This window comes from Aythya ferina, assembly GCF_964211825.1.
Source record: "Aythya ferina genome assembly, chromosome: 13".
Lineage (NCBI taxonomy): Eukaryota > Metazoa > Chordata > Aves > Anseriformes > Anatidae > Aythya > Aythya ferina.
Window position 1 is genome coordinate 18,844,884 of NC_140311.1, and position 18,261 is coordinate 18,863,144.

The 18,261-nt window shown below is 40.6% G+C and overlaps 1 protein-coding gene across 1 annotated transcript in view; it reads left to right on the forward strand.

Annotated features, from left to right (window-relative positions):
- The window catches only part of TENM1 (teneurin transmembrane protein 1), a 1,172,023-nt gene that overhangs the window by 31,739 nt on the left and 1,122,023 nt on the right, over window positions 1-18,261 (forward strand). Inside the window, exon 4 of the mRNA XM_084534131.1 lies at window positions 14,639-14,979. The gene's annotated coding sequence lies outside the window, so the exon portion shown is untranslated. The remainder of the gene's footprint in view (window positions 1-14,638; window positions 14,980-18,261) is intronic.

An 18,261-nucleotide genomic window follows, 5' to 3' on the forward strand; every position in this document is an offset into this window, starting at 1 on the left:
AATATGTATTTCTGACAGGGCACCTGCCGGAGATCAGCACCTGCTCTAGCTGGGGAAGGTATCTGTCTCGTTACGTGGGAGGAATGCATTTCCCTGTAAAGCAGGTGAGGATGCAGGACTGCTTTGTGCCACTCAGCAGGGAGCGAGAAGGGCCCATGCCTTGCTATCCATGTGGGTCAGGTAACTGAGATTAGGAACAAGAGCTGTGGGAATTGGAAGGTGACCCAGTAGAGGAGCCTGTCCTTGCAGCAGACCACAGACCCTGTAGGGCACCCTTGTACTGCTTGCCTAACGCTCAGGTTAGGCTGGGCTGTTGTAGGATATTTGAATCAAAGGTTCCCCTCACTGTTCCACTGCACATTTCTTCTGAGCAAGAACAGATTATTTGGCAATAAACTGCTCTCAGCTGTTAGGCTCTAAATTTGTCATTCCTCTTTCATCTTTTCTATACATTTTAGAAGTTTTCCAGACACTGAGCACTGAATTGCTGCAGACACGCTACCTAGTTCCACTGTGCTTCCGAATGAACTGTGAAGGACTTTTATTCTTGAAACTTGTAGACAGCTGAATAAACTAATTTCTTTCACCTGTTAGTCATCAAGGCTGTGTTTGTCTTTGCACAGCAGAGTGTAATCCAATATAAGTCAATTACAGATCCCTCTTTTAATTGTCAGTCAAACAGTGAAGATGGCAACAGTCATGAAACTCTTACCTTTGTTCAATAGGGAAGTGTGCCAGTACCAAGGTAAAAGGCACGATGAGATGACTTCAATTTCCATGGAGACTTCACTAGGGCGATGCTGCTGGGATTGGGGTCACATGTTTAACCAGCTAACAGCCAAATAATAGAGGAGAAAAACCCTCATGGACAACCCCCCATGTGATTTCTGACTAACTTGGGAAGATTATTTTTTTTCCTTCGTATATCTCATGCAGTAACTCATTACTGAGTAGTGGATATGCAGGATAAAGAATATAAGCTTGTGTTCATGGTTCATGCAACTGTTTGAATCGATTTCAACTAATTTTTAGTCCACTCAGTATTGGGGGGGAGGGAGGGAGGAAGTTTTAAAATGCCACTTAATTGTACTTCTTAAGAAGAATAGTATTTTAAGAACAGATGGATGGGATCAAAAGGGGGAATCCAGTTCTCTGTCCTGTTTTTTGGGGGGTTCAAATAGCAAGTTAAAGACAATGTGTTTTTTCTCTCCCAGTCTCCAGCAGTCAGACATTTTCACTAGTCTGTAGATATTTGGAAACTGCTCTGGGAGAGTAAAATTCCTTGTACTTCTCTGTGGTCATAATCTGTTTCTACTACTCTTGAGATACTTAGTTCCCCTCTGAATTGAGGTCAGCAATGGCAGGTCATGGCACAGGGCGTCTTGAGGTAGGGCTACTACTGCAGGTGGCTGTGTGCAAGTGTTCCACTGGTGCATTTTAGCAAGATTTAATGAATGTCCCTGCTTGAAATACTTTTTTTTTTTTTCCCTTCCACACCTCATAATCTACAAAATCACTTAAAATTTCATTAGATTTGTGATGTCTTCCCAGGCAGCTCTTCTGGTGACTCCTCCGCTCCCTCACAGTCCATGGAGCTGTGATAAAATGGGTCATGCCCACGAGAGGAAGAACAAAAGATAAAAGGAGATTACAAGAGTATTTTTGCTGTTGAACTTTAGGTTTAATTGTTCCCTGCCGATGCGAGTGCTGGTATATGTTCTTTATGTTTACATCAATTATTTAACTTCCTTTGGCAGCATGCCACTCTTCCACCCGCTTTCAGGTGACTGATGTGGAGAAGTAATGAGAGGTGGCATGCGACACACCAGCACTCCTCATCTTAACTAGGGGAGCGCGAACAAAGATTGTACGCTCTGGCTTTCACATGTATATTTTTTTTTAGCAACATAGATGGGGGCACTTGCACTGTGTGTTTCTTTACTTGCTCATGAAGAGACTGAGTCACAGAGCTGTTCAGCCCATTTGTTTGTCTACCCTACGCAGGCTGCATATGACATGGAGAAGGTGAACCAAGTAAGGATTGATGTCTCCACTAGTTGTACTTTCTCTTTTTCCTGTTTTAAGTCTTCCTCAGCAAAGCAGAAATAGGCTTCTAAACTTCTAGCCTTCTAAACCACTTGCTTACACAGTAACAGGAGCTTCAGGAAGTATTGTCAGGTCCCTGCCCCCTGACTACTAATAAAATAAAAGCCACCAAAACTCTTAACAATCTCTTGTGCTCTATGTGGACATTGATTTGTGAGGATTACAGTTGTTGCTACTGACAAAATGAATCAAATTAAAAGCTGTTCTAGCTCTTTGGCGAGTGAAGAGGACAAAGGCTGGTGCTGCACTTGCTTTCCAAAAGTAACGTGGGGGAGTAACCCCAATGAACCAGGACAAAGCATTTATGGAATGGAAAAGAGTTCAAAGTTCATTCTGTGGTGATCAGCTCTGCAAAGTTGCATCTTTTCTGCTTTGAGTTCGAAGTTATAGGCTTTTTCTGTTTGATACTGTCAACTAAAATTGCTTGCAATCAAACCTTTTAGCTGTCTAGCTGGAACCATTTATTTTTAATGTAAAAGATATAGGCAATTTACAGCAAATAGTAATGGAAATGTATTATAAATGTTAGAGGTTTTGAGCAGGCAATATGTTATAAAACTTTATGTACCCATTTTACACATGCACAGCTCTCTTCCTTTGTAATGAAAAGGCCTAGTTAACATTATTTCTTACATCTTTATTCTCATTAATGCTATTTTTCACATCCCAGCACACTCTAGTTCATCAACTGCCACATTAGAAATACATACATAGTTTTATATAACATAAGGAGACATCTCCAGGTTCTGTAAAGATTTCTTACTTTGAAAGGCTACTGACTACCTTGTAGAACAGAAATTTGGTGTGCCAGCTTACAAAAATGCTGAGGAAGATGTGATCCATACCAAAGCCTTGAGCGTTTATCCAAATATCTTAATTTTTGTAGTCCAGGAAGAGCGACACTGATAACTATAATAGTAAAAACAGATTCAGACGTTCTGTATTTTACAGCTGATAATGTGTTTTGGTTTTGAAATCATGGCTATTACTCTTTCTGTAACATTAGGTCAGATAGTACAAATACTTTAAGTTTCATATGCCTTTGTGTCAAATTCCTAATTATTGTAAGGACCAAAGGAGATCTTACATCAGCTGTGGCAAGCCAGTCTGTTATGCCCACAATGGGGAATAGAGCTTGCTTTCTCCTGAAATGAAGGCTCAGATCAGTTTTTTGTTACTCTAGGTTTTGCTGAAAGTTTCAAGTTTGTAACAAAATCCATCATCCACTCCTTGCTGCTGGGTGTGATGGAAATCCCTTCCCTTCTGTAATGATCTGTGTAATTTGGAGTGCACAGGTGCATGTGATGCTCCTTATTGGCTTCATGGAAAGAGCAGACTGGAAGGATCCACTAATGTTGCTATTCAAATGCATTGTCCCTCAGGATAAGTGGCTGGAGACTTAAGTATTTGACTAGAATTACTAACAAATCTGCGGAATATGGATTTGTTGTACTGCTTATTGTGTTTTGATACCTTGGTTTCTCATTTTCATACACAGTACCTCCTACTTGTGCTAGGCAGGCCTGGGTGAATGACCTGGGCAGTTCCAGGTGTCTGTCCAAGGCGTACCGAGCTGCAGTTGACCTGTGTGAGCCTGAGTTTGGACTGAAGAGAAGCTGAATGTGAAAATGAGAGTGGAGAAGGTGATAATGAAGGGATGCTCAAAGTAGATTATATATATATATATATATATATATATATATATATATATATATTTTTTTTTTTCCTGCCAAAACACGTTACTCAGGTTTTCCTCTGCTCGTACCCCAGTACATGTAGATATCAGCCTGAGTTAGTAATTGCAGTTTAAAGAGATTCTTGGAAGCTTTTCTCCTTCAAGGACAAGTAGGGTGTTTAAAGAAAATCACTCACTTCTATTTTATTTAGGAATCTAAACATATTTACCCTCTTTATAGACCCCTGCTCAAGAACTGAATGGGTAGAGCTATGCTGGCTCTAAAATGTGCATGCTAAAAGCACAGCCCCTTTCTGCTTGCATGAGAGATTAGATTTTTTTTCTGATACATGTGAATGAATTAGCAGCATGGCTGGCTGATTTTCTGTGAGGTATGGGTACACAGGTTGCAGACAGACCCTTCTGAAAATGTCATTTAAATGGTGTTAAACTTGTGACCCATCTTTTTGTATATAGCTAGCCAGAATTTTTATTTGTTGATCTTTTTGAAAGGAATGATGACTTATATGGTATTATCACCAAAAAAAAATAAATAAAATTAAAAGCTAAAACCTTTTTTAAAAAAGTATGAGATTTCCTTCTTATTCCAAATAATTCTTACTTCTGGGGTAGTACTCATTGTTTTCCATTAGCAACCCCTTCTCCCCCTCCGCCCGTCCCCCCCGTCCCCCCCCCTCCAAAAAAAAGAAATAAAAAAATAAAAAAAAAAAATCAAAAGACAGAGGAACTTCATTTATACAGAAATGAGCAGAGGGATATGGACTGTGTTTGTGTTTATGGAGGCACATAATTGGAACGAGTATCTGAGAATCCTTTCCCATTTAGAAATCACTCTAATACATATAAACCCCTTCTAGGAGTGATTTTTATAATTAAAACTGAGTTTGTAATTGATAACTTTATCTGGCAAACAAGTTGGATAAATAATATTCCATGTGTTCTTTGATTGTGAGCACTTTTCCACAAACCAATTCCACTGAACACTAGAGGTTTGTTTTAATTGACTGAACAGATCTCATCACATTTTATTGCTACTCCTAGACTGGATCTAGTTATGGGGTCACATTTCCTTATGCCCGTATTTATCGGGGTGCCTACCAGAACTTTCAAGGGTATTGAGACCAAGGGAAAAAGGTTCACAGTGTCTTCTGAATCTTTTATCAACAAGTCAGTTAAGCACAAAATGGCTCCAATGTGACAGAGTTAAATGATAAAATACCTTTCTAGAAACTACCAAAAATGGTAAATATTATGTGAAAGGGACAGGAAGTGTTTCAAAGGGCAGTTGATAATAAAGGGTCTGCAAGTATTACTTGTAAGTGATTTATTGATTTGTTCAGTGTAGCATGCGAGACTGTACTGATTTATAAGGAGCATATACAAGAACCATGTCATTACAAACTGCAAACTGATCTTTAAAATTAGTTACTGCCCAATAACTTTTGGAAGGATATACCTGTCCTGCTGCCACCCAGCCCAGAGCACAATGATTAGTTGCAGATGAAAGCTGATGTGAGTAGATCAAAGCTCAGTATATTAGGTCAAGTGTTTTAAACATAGATTTACGAACCACGATTCTGGTTCATTCTGTGTACTCTTGGGAAGAAAAATTGAAGACCTTCAAGGATTTTCCTTTTAAATATCTGGAACTTTCTTGCTCTTTTCTATGGGTTTTTCCTTTCAATCTGCTTTTGCTAGTTTATCCACCCCCACTTCTATTTTTACATCTGCTCTTAGAGTGCAAGCACACTATAAGCTATGTATTCTAAAGGTGTCTTTACTAGTCCCCAGGCATGGTTGTTATATAGTCTTTATGTGAAGATGCAAAACCTGCTTTTTGGTTCCAGGTGTCCCATATTTAGTCCTACCTGATAACCAAGATGGGCATTGCTATAGATTTAACTAGTTTTCTAACAATAAATCTTGATCTTCATGATATGGTGTATATATAATAAACTATCTGGGCAAAAGATGGGAAATTGAGACCTGTAAAGAACTGATTTTGCAAGACATAAGGACCTTCAACTCTAAAAGACAGTCTGTTGCCCTGGAAATGGTTGCTAGGGCAAAGAAGCACGGGGCTTTTGGCACAGATTTCTGATCTTTAAAAGCAAAACTCTCATAATATGAAATGAGATCTTGTGGCTTATGTGTTTCTTAAAAGAAGCCTAAGACCTCTGCTATTTCATATTTCTCCAATATGAAAGCTTTTACTTGTCAATACCTGATGCTCTGAAAATCCTTTGAGCCCATAGCACTCGCCAGTAAAATGACAAGAACCTGGGCTGCACTAGTAAATACGTGGCACTCCCAGATGTATATACTGGGATCTGTGCAAGCAATGCAGAACTGGAGCCTATCTTCAAATGATGCTATTCAGTGAGTAGCAAGAGAGCCAAGGGCAGAGGAAAGGCAGCAGTTTTGTTCATAATTATTTGCATTGCCACAGTGCCCCAAAGCCCACCCTTGGGTTAGAAAGCATTGAAATGTCCTGTGCCCTGCACTAACAATGAATTGGTTTTGTAAGAGGAGACAGAAACGGTTCCAAAAGACAGAACACAAGGAAACAGATTGGTGATAGCATGCAACATGCTAGGTCTCAGCATGCAACTGTCCAAGGTTGGTCATTCCGTAGCCATAACAGCAAGGACATGGAGAGAGCTGAGGGTGGGTAATAGATGACTGTGGAGATGTTTAAAGTGAGTGGCTCCTGGCAAAAAGGTCACTGACAGAAAGGATGAAGCTGCTTCTCTATTTCTGTAGCAAGTATTTCTTCAGCAAGTACAGCTGAAGCCTGAAGTCACTGGTTGAAGAGAGGTAACAGCCTGTTCTGCAGGGTGGAATGAGAGCTGACACGGCAAGAACAGGCCAGGAAGGGCTTACAAAGTGAAGGTGTTTTTTGTTTGATACAACATAAAAGAAGGAGCCAAAAGGGAATGGATAGGGAGGGTTATGTGGTCTAAGTGACAGGGTAGGAAGTCATATTTTCGGAAGCATTGCAAATGGATGTGAGCAGGGCAAGAATTACATTTGTCAAGCCTGGAAGAAAAATGTTGCTTTAATAAAGGCAAAAGGTGTTAGGAGCCTGAAGAAAGCCTTTCCACTGTGACCTGTTTAGAAAAGCCATATCTGAATTCATTACGTAGAGAGCATCTGCAGGATTCGGACGTGCACTGGATTTAGTGACTGGGGAGCATCCGAGTCGAAGGCTATCCTGGGTTATGGACCACGGCAAGTGGCTCTGCACTGACAGTGACTGAGGAAAGATAGGGAAAAAGATTTGAGGAGACTTGCTGGTTTAAGCTTAAAGTAATGACTAGATATCTCTGCAGAGATTTTAAGTCAGACGGGGCAGGTTGGAGCACAGAGATACTTATGTGAGTTGCTAGGATAAAAATATAAATTGAATTTATGATTTCATATCAGTTCTGGGCAGATAAAGTTGTCTGTTCCTCTCTCATAGGAGAAGGAGGAGAAAGCATTCGGCATGCAGCAGTGGAAAAATTGGGCTGGGAAACATCTCACAGTCCACAGCGTTCATGGCAGGTCACTGAGTATAAGGTGGTTAGATGGGGCTCATGCAATAGAGAGAAAGGCAACCGTGGAGCAGCTGTGGATAGATCCATGCTTTTGCAGTCACAAAGTGTAGTTAGTTAGTCTGTTGCTTCCTTAGTGAATATAGATGCTGTTTGTAGAAGCAATTCAAAGTCCTGTTTTATCCTCAGGAAGAGGAGAAGGCTCCCATGGCAGTGTATTTTTCTTGCTGTATCAATTTTTCACCTGCCTGTTGAATGTAGTTGCTGAGCCCGATGTGTATGTTATTTCCTCATTGGCTTTGTATATGTAATTTTAACTTCTGTCATAGACTCAGAATCCTAACCTTTTTGGTTTTCAGCATATTGAGAGGAAACCAGAGGTCAGAGGAAACCAGAATATTTTAGTTCTAGTGCCTTTTTTAATATTCTGTGTGCACTTCATTGGCTTTAAGCTGTTTAATAAAGTTTTTTTTTTTTTTTTTTTTTTTTTTTTTTTTTTTTTTTTTTAAATAAAGTCTGAATTCTGAAAAGTATGTGCTATATTCCCATGTAAAATACAGACTGACTTTCGGTGACTTCTGTGCAGAAAAATTCCTGTTGCCTCCACTGGAATAATGCTCTCAGGTTGTATGAGGTAGGGACAATGCAGGCTGGTGCAGTCGCTGATCACAGCCATGGCATTCAGAGAGGAGCACAGGTCATGCTTTCAGAATGGGCACCAGGATGGAGCGGGGATGGTTCTGTGCTCCCCAGGGCTCCTGGCCAGCTGTTGGGTGCACCCACCAAAGCAGCCCAGCTGTGTCTGCTTGCACTGACATGGGGGAAATGAGGGGAAGAGCAGGGCCGGAAGGACATAATTAACTTTATTATGACATCCGTTGATGTTTTCCTCTAGGCTGACCTTGACAAGGCATTTGCGGGGTTGATAGATGATAGAATGGGACCAAGCTTTCAGAACCACAAGTGTTGGAAAAACAAATTCTGGTCATTGACCCCTGCTGCACTCTGGCCTCACTTTATCCTTTGCTCTTCTTTTTGATAGGAGTGGTATAAGCCTGCTGTTAAGCTATGCAAGGTTGGGGTCCACTGAGGTCAATTTCCATTTTAGTTGCCTCACAAAATCCTCATTTGTTCTTCTCTGGGATGCTGCTAAGATAGGAGCAGAGCTGGTGTGGGAGGATGCTGTGCTGCTGATTTGTTTGTTGTGTGCCAGCTGGGTTACTGGAATCTGGGGCTTCTCCTCTCGTGTTAGAGCTCACCTGCAATCATGCTTCTGGCACTTGACCTGTAGCATATTTTCTCACTGCTCTGAAGATAATGCCTTGCAGTGTTTTGGGATGATTTTAAGATGCCACTAGGCAGACTGAAGTTTCCAGGCTGTCTTTTGCCACATTGAAAGTATTTTCATGTGTTATAAAGGTGCATCTACGTTAGATGTGTAGTTCAGGTGTGTAGTTCAGGTCAGCTGCTGGCTTTTGAAACTAGTCTCCCAGTAACCCCCAGTTACTGCAGGCTTTGATTCACTTCACTTGGAGCAAGCAGGCTACATTATTTTGTTGTGCAGCTGGACTGGAAGATGTGCTGCTGGAGCAGGATGTACTCCAGCTGTTACACGTCTTCTGTCCACTGGATTAGAGTAGAGGTGATGTGAGTGATTCCCCCTCCCTGTCCCAAATGCACTCAGCTTGATGTTGTCCATCAAACCCAGCTGTTTTCTTTAGCAATGCCTTCTGCTGTGCTGCATTAACTGAAGTTGACCATTGTTCTGTGACACTGGTGTGGTTTGGCAGGTGTCGTCTCTGAAGTAACTGCACTTATAGGCTTTTTTTTTTTTTTTCCTTTTAAGTGAATGCAAACCTTACACAATGCTATCTTAGCTGTGCGGTGTACTTAGGGACAAAGTTAGTCCCTTGTTAATTTTCTATCATATTCTTTGCAGTAGTTTGTCTCATCTTTATGCTACCCAGCTGCAAGCATATTTTGGCTGTGTTTTATACATGGTCTCCTAGTTTATGCTTAGAGCTGGTGCTAGGTTTCAACCAGAAGCGGGTATTGCATCTGAAAGCATTAGAAGGTGAAAGCAGGTAATGAACAAAGATGGTCTGCCAGGGGTACTACAGGTAACGAGTCAAGCAGTCTTGGAGCACCTGACAGCCATGGGAAAGAAGCTGGGATATCCAGGTTTTAGAATCAGAAAACACGGTACAGTGGGATCCTGGGACTTGTCCCAGGAGAAATGCAGAGAATTAAGTCTGAGCCCAAGACATTACTTTAAGCATTAGATCGTAGTTTCATTTTTCTTGTTTTCTCAATGGGAATGAACGAGGAGCAAGAGAGGAAAACAAACACAAATCGCCATTTGTGCCCTCGTGTCACTGCATTTCAAGTATCTGTAGCGTTATCCTGCAATTGCCTGCGTCTGCCTCTGCCATAGCCATTTGCATAGCATTTAATTATGTAATTTTAAGGACTTTTACTCCATATTAGGCTAAATTAAAATGCCGTGGCACCCAAACTGTCTGCTTGCTGTACCTCTTTGAGACAGTGTTCCCTGAGGGAAAGCTGCTCTGCAGTAAACATTTTCTGAAACGTGCTTACTGCTCTTTCTTAAATCCGAGTGGTATCAGAAAACATTACCTTAATGTATAGTAAAACTATAGCAGCAAACTTTTTAAAAGAAGCCTTCAGTGCTGGAGTTGCCAGAACTCTTATTTTGTTGGGGTAGTATTTGTTTAAAGCTGACCACCTCAAATTATTTGCCACTGGCTTTGATGATTTTACCATTCACGGAATGAGATGTGCCTTATGTATCCAGTCATTGTGTAGCTCTTGTTTTGCCTAACAGATTTAAAATCTGTGAAAAATGAAGTCCCTTATACAATTTAGCAGAGAAATAATTATTAGGGAGTAAATCCTTTTGGGATTTATAATTATACACTGACCAGTAAACATGTGAAAATTAACAGAATTTGACTGACTTCCATTTACCTGCTCCTTTTTGAAAAGACAAACACAGCCTCAGAAAGCATTATTGCAATTACTGAGGATGGAGCATTGCTACATGCGGAAATGCCCACTCATCAGGATTTGTTCTGACCAGCTCCTCTTTGCTAGCAGGCAAAGAGTTTTCAGAGTTGTTATGAAGCTTATTTATGTGCTTCTATTTTCTCTGCATGAATTCGGAAAACAGATAGGAAAAAATCCTAATGTAAAGTATAATTTATGATAATTTTTTGGCACTGCAAAGGTTTATCACAGAAAAATTTAAATATCGGAGCTTCATTTCATACTCATCTGCTGTCGCATTGGAGTTTAACTGCAGGACTTCTTTCTGAAAATGCTAATTGGATTTTCAACAGGATGTTCATGAGTAAAAGATGGTGCTACACAGTGAGACTTTTTTCTTTCCTTTTTTTTTTTTTGCTTTAAGTAGTTTTGCTTAATGAAATGTATAAAAAGTCTTCTATTGTTCTGTCAAAATAGAAATAATGTGCTTACTCTGTTTCCTGCTGTGATCAACCAATCTGGTAATTTAAATAAATGTGCCATAATCTTGAACACCGGGAGGACTAGAAAAAATCATAAGGAAAACACCCACATTTACACTTAATAGATGGCCTTTTGAGCTCATTTTAAATTTAGTGCTGTCCTTCCTTGCTGAAAATAAAAACAAATTTCCTGAAGATAATATCAAAACAGCAAAAGTACATCAATTAAGCCACAAGATACAACAGGGCATATTTTAATGGGCCATTAGTCCTGGGGTGTATTGTGAAGTATCAAAGTAAAGGACAGACTACTTAAAGTGCCACAAAATATATTAATGATTCATTAAAACATGCCATGTAAACAAATGGTCATGTTATAACTTAGTGGCCTGATGGTACAGTCATTTTGGTGGTGTATTAAAGGAGGAAACCTACAAACAGCAGGTTAAGAATTGGGTTCTGCCTATTAAACTGATGAGTAAAATTTTTTTAAAACACAAAATACATAGTATGTACTTAGATTAACACAGTTCTCATTAACAGCTTCCCAGTAATATTCCTCCATGGGTGAGGGAAACGTATGTTTTATTGAGTGAGTAATTTTTGAAAGCAGCAATTTGGTTAAATTCCTGGTAATGTGGGTTTTTCAAACCACTTGGAACCACAGAGTCAGATCGTGATCTCAAATATAAAGGCTTGAAGGATAAGCAGAGCCCTGTGATCGTTGTGTCTGATGTCACAGCGTTGCAAAGGACAATTTCCATGGCTCTGCTCCTTAGGCTCTGAGCCCAAGTAGCTCCCTGCAGCTTGTTTTCATTCAGCTCCTGGATGGTTTGTAATGTCCATGAGGACAGCTTATTTTGGAAATTGCTGAAATCTCAAAATGTTTTTGAAATGTCAGCACGAGGCATCAACAGAATGGCTCTTGGCATGGTGTTGTCATTGTGCAAGGCTGAGAGCGGTCCCGCAGGACGATGGTGGCTGACTGCTCTCCTCAAATGTGGAGCTGTGTCGTTGACTTACAGCCTGCCTAACAGCACTGGTTCCTGGCAGGGCATAAATATAGGGTGGGCCTTCATCGATTAACTCCAAGACTTGAGGAGTTAGGCCAATAACTCCAGGATACTATTGAAAACAGGTTGTTTCAGAGCTTTAAAATGTGTGGTTGGTTCATTAATGTGTGACAAACAAGGAGAGACCCCCCAGACTACATGCTCCTGACAAATGGGTCAGGCACATACTCATGCCACACTGGCATTTGCCTGTTACGGGATGTTTCCTATACGGCAGGCACTATTAATGGAGGGGCTGGAACCTCACAGACCTACAGGAAAATCTTGCTTGCTCTGGGTGTTTTCAAATATCCTCTTGGCTGTTTTCTGTAACCAGAACACTAAATGCCCTTTTCAATTTGAATAAAAGCCCAAATCAGCAAGTCCCTTGAGCACATCCCTAACTGTTAATGAGACCCTGTTCAGTGAGAGGCATCGCAAATGAAGCCAGGAGAACATCTGGTGGAAATCCAGCCGCTAGCAGCAGTGAGAGTTGGATCAGGCTTGAAACACTCGAGCACAACTTCAGTGTGTGTGTTACAGCACTGGTTTTGATTTATGCTCTGTATTTCTGCAGTCAGATTGCTCTTTTGGCTTTTTGCTGCTATTCAATGCCTGCTCAGCTGAGGCTCTTCCGATCAGGAGCATTAAGTGACCCCCTGCAAACTAAGGAAATGCTTGGAAAATATAGATCCAGATCCATTTCTTTATTCTCAGTTTACACAGTCTCTGTGTTTGTAGGGGAGTCTAGATTTAAGTTTTTCAAGGGGTGGTTTTCATTTATCTTTAATAGACATTCAAACAGTATGAAAACAACTTCTAGGTGGGGTGACAGGAAACAAAATTTCTGTCCACAGTTGGTTCTTTAGTACAGGTGCAAGTGTCTAACCTAGCTGTAGCGGGTGTAGTTCAAAGGATGGCTCTTTCTGATTATTTCTTCTCATGGAAGGACTTGTAATAAACTTTTTCATTTGGCTGCATCGATTCACAGCAAATGGATTGCAGTGAAATTTAACATTGCAGCAGTCTCCTGCGTAACACCCTCCCTTACACACTGGGAATCAACAGCACATAATGGGCATTATACCCATGTCTCCCAAGAAACCATTTGCACTCTGTAGTTGGTCCATCATTTATATGGATCAAGACGATAAAAAAGAGAAAATAAAAAAAAACACATTGAAAACAATGTGGGCTGCATGTAATTTCTTCTTGATGGCTTTTAATGTATTACTGATCTTAACATATGGTAAATAGCACAGGTTCTTTCTTTTTAGTAACGCTGCCTCTGTTAAGGCATTTTTACCCTATCTTTAAACGGTGTGTGTTCTTAAGCCTCCACCTACTGAATACCTATAATAGAAAGGTATAAAGAGAGCTATTTAATGTGTGGTACTTAGCGTGCATGCTTCAGCTACTCCAGAGCACAAAGAGATTTGTGAAACTGTTGTTTGTAAAAACACGCTAAATAAAAACTTTATTTTAAAAACAAGGGGCACCACCAGGAGTAATTGCTGGTGCTGGTGCCTGGGATATACAAATGGCCTGCTGGTAAATGTTGGTGCTGATAAGTGAGATGACCTTTCATTTGGTCACCTTTAAAACATAAGATCCTAAGGAAAAAGGCGAGCTGTATATTTTCAGACCCAGTTTCCTTTTGCAAAACCAGAAATTATCCAGTACATTTTTATTAAAGCATAACTCCTTCCTCACCTTTGCTTTTGTATAGATGGCTTTCAGTTTCTTCTTATTTTTTTTTCCCTCCTATTGGGGATGGAAAGTATTCGCTGAAAAGTTAATTTTTAATTTTTTTTTTTTCCATACACTACCTCCATTTCCTCCTGGCTCTTCTGTTTCCCCTGAAAACGTTCAGCATTCCTCCTAAGTGCTTTGCTTCTTCAGAGCTCTGTACCAGTATTTTTTTCTCTTGCACTTCTGCTGCTCCTTTCCCCTTTGCAGAGCTCCGTTCATTACGTTTCTGTCTTTTCCCTTCTCTGAATTCAGTATTAAAATTCCCAGTGCCTCCTCTTGGAGCTGGGCTGACCCTGTCCTGCTGCTTGGAACGCAGCTCTCTCCCCTTTAAAAGGCTGTGAGCTGTGCTGCAGACTTCCCTGCTCTGAGCAGCCTCTTCTTTGACCTTCTAATGTGTTAAAGGTTGCATATAGCATGTAACGTAACATAAAATCTCACCTGCAAAGCAAGCCAAGTAATTATTATCTAACCTTGGTGCTTGGCAGGGTCAGCAAGAGGCAGCTGTTACCATCGGTGTGTGAGGGTGATGGTGGAGTGCTGCTCTTGGTTAGCTCTGTAAAACAGTGGGAAAATAAACACTCTGGGCAGCAGCCACGTTTCTCTTTTTAAGCTGAGAAGTATGTGTGTACTGAAGAGAAGTGCAGCAGCACAGTGAAGGTGTTATCCAGCTTTGACAAACAACTTGCTCTGATGTGAGCACCGAACACTGGGAGGCTGCTGGATTGCTGTGTGGGGTTTCCAGGGTGGAAAACTGGTGTCTGAGTGTCTGTTGTTTTTTTTCTTATACCTCTTGACCTGAGAAATGACATCCAGCCTCACTTGCTAATTTGGCATCTGTCCATTGCCATCTTCTGAAATGGTTTTAAAAAAAACAGCCAAAAAAAAAACCAGTGTCAGCTGCCTCTTTTGTTTTGGTAAAGGCCAAAAATACATGGACTCAACATTTTCTCAACTTCTTTGAGAAGAGTGAACTCATTCCCATTCTTGCTTCTCTTTCTCTTTCCTCAGGACGTACAGCCCTCTGCTCCTCTGAAGCACGGCTGGATACAGCACACTGCGAACAGCACTCCAGCCAGCCCCCACGTGCTACCAGCTGTGAGAGAGGGCAGCAGCTGCACCTCTCAGCCATACAGCAACTGCAGCAGGCCCTGAAAAATAAAATTTTATAACTCCCACTGACAAGAATTAATCCAGGACAGTTTCTGCTTCTAGCATGCATAAATGTTCCTCTTCAAAACCAGCTTTTCGGCAAGCCTATCAGCCTGGAAGGTGTTCAAATGATTAATTTTTCTAAGACTGATGGTGCTAGGAATCCAGGAGATAGTGGTCTGGGTATCATCTCATCTCATGTATGAAGCTTGTACCTGTATTGTAAGAAGGGAGAGTTCTGGAGTTCTGGGAGACTATGGAAATTTTAATAGTGTTTTTTTTTTTTTTTTTTTTTTTTTTTTTTCTCTGCTCCTGTAGTTCCCTGAGCCAGATAAGCCTCTGAGGCTTTTCAAATCTCAGACAGCTTCTGGTGTTATAAGTACTTCTTAATCACATATTTTGGAGAGGCTATAATGGCCCAGTGATTTCCTAGGTTTGTAGGCCAGAAGGCATCACTATGATCATCTACTCTGACCTCCCCCAGAGATGCAGGAATCGCAGGGTGAAATTCTATTAAATGGATTAAACAGTAAATGTAAAATTAAAATGATTATCAGTTTTGATATTTTTTTTTTCTCGGTACTGGACCAGGACTTAAGGTAGTGAGGTTGCATGATGCAAAATTGCTCAATTTCCATGTTTTTTTCTTATACTGTGTTGCAGAAGAGAAGCCTTCTTCCTTACCGTTTAGCAAGCATTGGCTTTTTTTTTTTTTTTTTTTTTTTTTTTTGGCTTCTACTTCGATATGGAAATGTAATCTTTTTGGTGGGTATTAGGATATCTGTGCTTTAGCAACAGCTCTGTAAGATCATCCCTCTCGTGGCCCTGCTTACAGCCTGGGATATCGCATGAACACGACACATCACTTACCAAAGATGACAGAGGGCACATGTACAGTTTCTTTAAGATCCCAGAGTATATCTGATACCTACATTGTATCTGCCAGCTTGTGTAAGACTGCTATTAACACCAGTGTAAAACTGAATGTGTCCCAGCATTGGGGCCAGGATCACTTAGGTTACCTGTGAGCCACCAAAACAGAGCAGTCCTGGAAGCACCTTGTCATGTCCCAGCATAGAGATCACCTTTTTTGAGCCCCCTGGTTCTTTTCACTTACTGTTTACTCTGGAAAGGATCAGATATCATCACTCTTCCCATTACCTTTGTGGTAGGTTTTGTTTGTTTGTTTGGCAGTGCAAGAGGTCATGCACAGCAGCTTATGTGCAGCTGTTAAGCTGGTTGCTTTAAAGCAAATGGTACCAACCTAGTATTATGATAGTCATAAGGTAAAAGTAACTCTCAGATGAACATAGCCTGAATTCCAGTAAAAGTGAAGTCAATACCAGGGCAACTTAAAGTATAGTATTTGCTTCTCCTGCAATTGATTGTGCATTTTCTGCCCCTCCTGGCTTAGCAGAGGTGATTTACAGCCAACGGTTCATGTTGCAGAGAGGATCCACTCTAATTCAGCAAAGAGATTCATCAGGAAAGATCTGAAGAGTGACCCCAGAGATACTGGGTTTTGTGAATCTCTCTGAAACTGCTGTGGAAAAATGAGCTTCCTGATGGTGTTACTCCATGGATTCAGACAGCCTAGAAACAAAGATGACTTTGATTTTGCCCTGGTTGATGGAGTAGCATGTGATATAGTGTAGAAGGAGTCTGTGCTGCTCTGGCTTCCCCTCAGGTGCCCGCTTCCAAAGTACCCATGGGCTTCATCATCTGATTTAATACATTTCCTTCAGCAACACCAATATTGTGTGTATATCTACCAAGAGATGCAAAACGTGCTGGAATTGCAAGAGGTGCTCACTTGAATAATCACTTAGGCTAATGCAAAAAGGGTTATGAATTAACAGGCTGGAAGAGTAAACAAGATTAGAGCTAAGTGCTTTTTGGGGCTGTGTAAAAAATAATCAAAGGCTAATTGCAAAGGAGTGGGTGAGGCAAGCCCATAAATTAGCAGGGGTGAGAGTGGAAAATGGAGAGGCCAGGTAGTAAGGTGGTTAGGTAAAACAAGCAGTGAAGGACAGAGGGCAAAAGAGACGGTGGGTGTTTCAGTAGCTAGAAAACTTGCAAAAGCATAGCGTAGTGATTAAATAGTGTGTATAGCAGAGAGCATCTCATAAGAAAGAATAAAAAGTAGATAAAATGGGACATGGGATAAAAGATTACACTGAGTAGGTAAGAGATCAAAAAGGCGGAGAAAGTGAAATCACAATATCTGAATCTGAGAATTAATATCTACTGTTGTATTTAGGAAAGAATAGGGGGAAAATTAAAATGGAAGATACTTGTAAATGAGTGAAAAAATGAAAAGAAAATAGGGGAGAAAAATTAGTACCTTGCTATGTAGAAACTAAAAGGATTTTGTGTTTTATAGGTGCTGAAGGGTCCAACAAGCAGGAAAGATATCAAACATCCTTCCACAGTCCTTAGACAGTTTGAGGAGCAGTGACTTTCATAAAGCTCTCTATAGTGCAAACTGGAGAGCCAATGACAAAAGGTATTTTCCGCAAACAGCTTGAGCATCAGGCTGTGTTTTCCAACCTTGAGCATAAGTCATGGCTGCTGTCATTTTTGTAGTCTCCATTGTACTAGAAATCTGTAAGTCTCAACACAGCAAGTCACAAAACAATAGGAGCCCTGCATATGGATGCACATATTACATCGTGCAGTGTACTTCATCCTGTTACATTTAACTGCCTTTCTGACAACAGTTTTTTAGCAGCATCACGTTTCCAGGAGAAAGGAGTTGAAAGCTGAGGAACAGGAAAGCTAAAGATACTGAAGCTGTTGGTTTAAGTGTAGACAACTAGTTGGAAAGCTTTTATTTCTGGAGTGCCCTGAAAGGTGTATAGGGTCTGGCATTTTAAGCTTTAAAAAGCAAATCAGCTCTTCCAAATGAAGGCCATGGGCACCTACAGTTCTTCAGTGCTTTCAAGAATTAGATCCTAGGTGCAGTATCCCAAATGAGAAGAAGCCAAAAATAAAAAAGAAGCTGAGCATTTGTCTGCAAGTCCAGCCATATCTTTACCTGAAGAACTTCAACCTCCACTTAGGTGTTTGTTTTTTTTTTTTTTTTTTTTGTTTTTTTTTAATACAATTTTCTGGACTTAACAGATAACATCCTGTTGCTATTAATGATTTATTGCTAAGATGAAAAGGGGTTGGAGAATTAATGAAATATGTGGTGAGAAAGAGAGAGAAATATAGAGAGATATAGGTCTTGCATCCGTAATAGCTGAAAAACAGACACATCCAAGGCTTACAGGGTTCTTGCTTCTGTCTACTGACAGCTTTGGTTCACGTCCTTCAGGTCAGTGTGTGATTTTTGTTCATGGTGAGAGAAGCAGGATTATTTTATAGTTTGCTTCCTCTGATGAAGTATGGAATAGCTCTTCAGAGCTAACTCAAAACTCAAATAGTCTAGAAGTAGCAGAATTGTCACCTCTAAATCCCCAGTTATCTCTCCTCCTTTC